The sequence below is a fragment of the Cryptomeria japonica genome, chromosome 11 (genome assembly GCF_030272615.1).
Source record: "Cryptomeria japonica chromosome 11, Sugi_1.0, whole genome shotgun sequence".
Lineage (NCBI taxonomy): Eukaryota > Viridiplantae > Streptophyta > Pinopsida > Cupressales > Cupressaceae > Cryptomeria > Cryptomeria japonica.
Window position 1 is genome coordinate 57,013,287 of NC_081415.1, and position 6,425 is coordinate 57,019,711.

A 6,425-nucleotide genomic window follows, 5' to 3' on the forward strand; every position below is an offset into this window, starting at 1 on the left:
ACCGCTACCGGTTGGTAGCAGTGCTACAGGTCAGTAGCGGCTGCTATCGGCGTTAGTAGCACTATCGGTTGGTAGGCCTACTACCAGCGGTAGCAGTACTACCAGCAGGTAGTGTCTGTTGCCTCGGCAGCAGCACTACTACGGGTTGGCCTTGGCCACTGCTTGACCTTGTACCCTTATCGGTACAAACCGGTTTATGCTATGAACTTAAATTTTATAAATGAAATATATTTTAAAGTGGTTTTAGTGTTAAATGAAAATGGTGATTTTTCATGTGATTTTTATTATGTGGTTTAATAAATTTATCTATGGAAATCAAGGCATGAATTAGGAATTCAAATTGGTTAATTTGGATATATTCTAGAAATAAATTAAATGCCTGTTGAGAATTCATGTTTTTATTCGGTTGAGTATTTGATGTGAATTTTATCCTCGATGGAATATTGATTTGGAAATTGAATGGTAAAAGGGTGTTTTATTTAATTTTCAATCAATGATGTTTTGATTAAGTAAAAGTAGGTATTTGAAAGGTACCCGAACCTTTTACAAGCCAGGAAAACAGAACTGCCAAAAAAGTGCCTGATCACTTCAAAAAGACAAAATGAACCCACCGAAAGGGATCAACTTAACACAACATTACATTAAAACTCGGAACAAACAGCAAAAGGAAAGCACAAAGACAACAAAGAGACAAAACCAAGGACAACAACTGAAACTAAATACTATTCATAATTTCCTCAGCGTGAACAACCATTTGTTTCATGTTGTTCGCTAAGGTCTTCAGATCCTCCAGCTCACGACCTTTGATGTCGCCCATATTCTTTGTGTTAGCTCTGGTCCTCCTTTCATGACCCTTCTTGTTCAACTGCTCTTTATCACCATCCTTCTTTGCATTATTCTCGGACCTGTTGATAAGGATGTTCATGTTGTCCACCGAAGATTTAAGGATTTGGAAATTTTGATCAGCAATCTTCTTGATGTTGAGCTCCAGCCTGTCAATTTTGCTACCAAAATCTTTCATTTTGTTTTCCATTTCCTTTCTATCTCCCATCTCATTGACCTTTCTTCTGTTGCTATGATTTTTCCAACCATACATTCAATAGCTTCCGCATTATGCAAAATGGCCACTAACTCTTTAACATGATCCGCCAAGGGCTTGTCACCAACTGTAATTCTTGCAATGACCTGTGTATCGGTTTTCAAACTATTAATATCCTTCACCATAGTAGCGATGGTCTCACAGAAGGCCTTAACAATATCTTTGTCACCATTGTCACTTTTATCCCCTTTTTCCTCCTTATGCAGACTTGTGGTATTCATGGCCTCCAAATTGTCCTTAACCGGGTTACCCTCCCCTTCTTTGTCCTGACTATCGACCCTCTTGTTTTCTTCAGCCTCCTCCTCAGATTCAACCAGAACATAATTGAAATCAGAATTGCTACCCTTTTTAGTATTCTTTTTCTGAGCCTTCTTTCCAGTGGCTTTCCCTTTCCTCTTTTTAACAAATTTTTCCTCAAGGGATTCAGTTTCAGAATCCGACATTTTAGATTCCACAATAATCCTCCTCTTCTTGGCCCTATTCCTCCCTTTTTTGCTAGTTTCTTTCGACTCTCCCTCAGTCTCCGAATCAAAGTTAAAACCACTATCCTTACTTTCCGTAGTCTCATCTCTTGCATTTTTTCCTTTATTAGGCTTTTCAATGCACTTCCCCTTTAGCATTTTATAAACCAGGACCATAAGCCCTTGGTGGAGGGCATGATCACCTTTAGGATCCTTCTGGATCTCCTTAATAGTATGATCCATAGAACAGGCGAGGTAATAGGGAAGGCTAACCCTTTCACCATGACGAAAGTGGTTGAGTAGGATGAAGTGATGCTCGTAGGCTCTGGTAAACCTACCATCTAAGGTAATGTATTTAATAGAAGTGAATAGAACAAACCTCCATGGCCTGCAAATTCTCTTTGGGGGGTGGTAGGAGTTGTCAATTTTGATCATCTTTCTCCTCTCTCCATCCGTAACAGGAAACTTGTCTGCTGCTTATTTGATATTCCTTTGTCCCTGTAAAATTTCATACCCTCGGTAGTCATCCCCGTGGCCTCAGTGATAACCTCTTCGTCGACATTCATCATCTGTGATCCAATAAGAATTTTTCCATTTTTCCAGTTCTTGATGAAATAGCTAGTGATTGTGGGGTCTTTCCCACTTAGTCATTTCATGAAAACATTCAGACCCCCCTGTTGAAGGATATCCCAAACTTCTTCATTCTTTCTCCAGTCAGAGCAAGAAGTGGGTTCAAATCTTTTCTTGCTACCCCCCATTTTTCCAACACCTTCCTTGCAATGCCTTCTCTCTGTAGGATTTTGCCAAGATCAAGGGCACAATGAAAAGCATAAAAGAGACAATAGAATGACAAGAACAAATTGTATTCTCATCAATATGCAAAATGATCAACTGGATTAACTAATACAATGAATAGAGGCCTGCATATATAGGCAAGGCCATATGGATGTATGAGCACACAAATATGACATGTGGCTCAATGAGAAACAAGGGTAGGTAAGAAATACTAAGGGTAGGTAGGAGAAATAATATAATATTCCACAAGAGGTGGATGACCCACCGAATGTGGAGTGTAACAGCAAAATAAGACCAAAAAAGGTGGAATTTCTCCTACAAGCTCTATGCCTATGTGCACACTTCCCTAAGTGTCTCAAATCCAAACTACGAAGAGATGCATTATCCTAAGTTAACTTAAGTAAGTGTAATAATATCCAAAATGAATATTTATTTACACCAACACCCCCCCTTAAGTGCAACTTAGGGGAATGAAGACTCAAGTCAACAATGCAAGATGGGTCCCGGCTACTAGGCCATGATAGGTACCCATGTACAATATGCAAATGCAAGCAAAACTATGCAATGCAATCTCTCACAAATGGAGAAAGGGAGAAAACCCAGTGGGAAAAAACTCCCCCCCAAAAGAGAGATGAATGTACAAAAGACTCTCAAAGAAGAATGACAAAACCTCAAGGAGGAAAATGTCCCCCCCATAAGAGAGGAAGGAGAAGTCAGCTGACCCCCCCTAATGACACATCCCGCACCCCCAAGAGAGCTCGCATCTGCTGGAAGTTACTCTCGGTGAAAGGTTTGGTGAATATGTCAGCAACCTACTCTGCTGTAGGACAATACTGCAAATCAATGACCTGCTCCTGGATGAGCTCTCAGATATAGTGCATATGAATCTCGATGTGTTTGGTCCGCTGGTGCTGGACCGGGTTCTTCGAGATTGCAATAGCACTCTGATTGTCGCAATGTAGAACTGTCGGCCGTGGAGTGGTGAATCCAAACTCTGTGAGAATCTGCTGGAGCCAAATGGTCTCAGTTGCTATGTTAACAGCGCCTTGATACTCAGGCTCAGTCGAAGAGAGAGCAATAGCATGTTGCTTCTTGCTCTGCCAACAAATGGGGCCCGAACCAAGGTGAAAACTGTAACCAGAAGTAGACTTACGATCAACTAGATCGCCAGCGCAATCGGAGTCTATGTAACCAACCAAGCGAAGTCCTGTGCCTGCTGCATAGTGAATCCCATAGTGATGTGTACCTTGGATGTAATGAAGGATGCATTTGGTGGCTTTCTAATGAAGCTCATGTGGTTCCTGCATGAAGCGGGAAACCATGCCAACTGCAAATGAAATATCAGGGCGTGTATGAGTCAAGTAGATGAGACTACCCACAAGCTGACGATACAAAGTGGCATCAACTAGTGGAGAAGAACACTGAGCCTCAAGCTTGACTCCTGAAAGAAAGGGAGTCGGAGCAGGCTTACAATCAGCCATATGAAAGCGTGCAAGTAGATCAAGAGCATACTTGGGCTATGATAGTGTAATCCTGGAAGGGGACTCTGAAATCTCTATCCCGAGAAAGTAGTGCAAAAGACCCAAGTCAGTCATAGCAAATCTGTCATGCAAAGCAGATTTGACCCTGCTAATGATGGATGAAGTACTCCCTGTAATGATCAAGTCATCAACATAGAGCACAAGTATCAAGTGAGAGTCATCCTGTCTCAAAATGTAGACATTCGGATCAGAATGATACCTGGTGAACCCTGCGGAGAGAAGAAAGGAATCCATCTTGGCATACCAAGCCCTGGGGGCCTGCTTAAGGCCATAGAGAGATTTCCTTAGTCTGCAAACCAAGGAAGTATCCTGGATGAAACCCTGTGGCTGCTCCATATAAATCTCCTCATCAAGATCACCATGAAGAAAAGCACTCTTCACATCCATCTGATGTATAGCCCAACCATGAGTTGCAGCAATAGCAAGTGTCAAACGAATGGAGTTCATCTTGGCTACGGGTGCAAAGGTCTCAGTATAGTCAACACCTGCAACCTGAGAAAAACCTTTTGCAACAAGTCGAGCCTTATACTTATCCACACTACCATCTGCTGCAAACTTGGTCCGATAGATCCACTTACATCGAACCATCTTTCTCCCCTTAGGAAGATGGACTAAATCCCATGTGTTGTTCCTCATCAAGGAACTATACTCTTCCTCCATAGCTTGGTCCCACTTAGGAACCCCTGATGCTTCCCTAAATGTCTGTGGATCGGAAGCGGTAGCAATGAATGCATGTGGAAGATCCTGATGTTGTGAGCGAGTTCTCCGTGTATCTGAAGGATCCCCAACAAGAGAACCCGCGGACTCAAGTGTTTGTCGAGCCCAACGAGGTCTAGGTGGAGGTGGAGAACGAGGCTCCTCAACTACAAGTGGACCCTACAGAGGTGTAACCCTACGAGTCGGAGTTGAGGGAGTCTCATCATCTTAATCACTAACATCACTATCCACAATGGAGGAAGGTGGAGGAGGTAGAGAGGCTAAGCTAGAATGACAAGAACAAACTGTATTCTCATCAATATGCAAAATGATCAACTGAATTAACCAATACAATGAATAGAGGCTTGCATATATAGGCAAGGGCATATGGATGTATGAGCACACAAATATGACATGTGGCTCAATGAGAAACAAGGGTAGGTAAGAAATACTAAGGGTAGGTAGGAGAAATAATATAATATTCCACAAGAGGTGGATGACCCACCGAATGTGGAGTGTAACAGCAAAATAAGACCAAAAAAGGTGGAATTTCTCCTACAAGCTCTATCCCTATGTGCACACTTCCCTAAGTGTCTCAAATCCAAACTACAAAGAGATGCATTATCCTAAGTTAACTTAAGTAAGTGTAATAATATCCAAAATGAATATTTATTTACACCAACACTCTCGTTTTGATAACTTCTCCTCTGGTTTATGTGGTTATTATGTAAGAGCACCCAGAATCCGTGCCAAATAATAATGATAAGACACCTATTTAAAAGCTCATTATCTTCAAGCAATCCCTACATCAAAAAAGGCGGAAAGGTCATTAGAAATAATGATTAAAAGTACCACGTTGCCTTGTATAGCTTCGGTCCTGATTGAGCAAGGATTTCAATCAATGATGTTGCAAGTGCTTATGATGTTGATTTTCTCAAAGATTGTTTGAGTATGGAATTAGTGAAATTAGTTTTCCTTGCAAGAGTTATATTGTGTTATGTTTGGTCTGTGGTTCAGTCGTCCTGTGGTGGCGTATTTGGTACCTTTGACCAAGTGATATATGTTGGCTTTGTTGTCTTAACCATGTAGTGTCTTTGCCTTATGGTTAGCCAAGAGTCAGTATGTCCTTGTTTGACCACTTTGTTTCTGATAATGGTGTTATGGTTGTCTATTTCGCCATAGGGTCCTCGGGGAGTGACCATGTTTGTTAAGTGTCCTTTGAGAGAGTGGCTTTCGAGTGGGGGCCGCGCCCTAAGTGGATGGCAGGATAACCCATTGAAAGTCAGATAATAACTGACAATCTAATTAATTGATTAGGTGGGTAGTTCTCAAATATTAATAAAGATATTGTACCTTGCGCATAGGCGAGCGCTTGTATTGAGGCTCACAATGTAGCGAGAAGCCCTGGAATGGCAAATCGATCACCTTGTCTTCACGAAAGGCTGGTAGGGTCCGCATGAGACTTAGTTGGAACCGGAGGTTCGAGAGAGGTTACCAAGACAGTGAGTCGGGACCTATGGAGGTTGTACCATGGTATCCATCTTAAGCTATGCGATGACACTCTCTCTTTAGGTTCACTTGTGTGTGTGATGTCAGTTCACTTGTGTTTTGTGATATCGAGTCATTTGTGTATTTGTGATGTTGAGTCACCTGGATTATTGTGGAGTCTCTTTGTGCTATCATGGAGTCATATTGTTTTGTCAACCATGTCATGCTTTTGCTTGCTTGAGGGTCCTCAGCTATCTCCTAGCACGGTGGGGTGATTCCATTTTGGGAATTACATGGTCGGGCGGAGGTGCCACTTCCCATCGGATGTTTGGATTTGTACCTTCA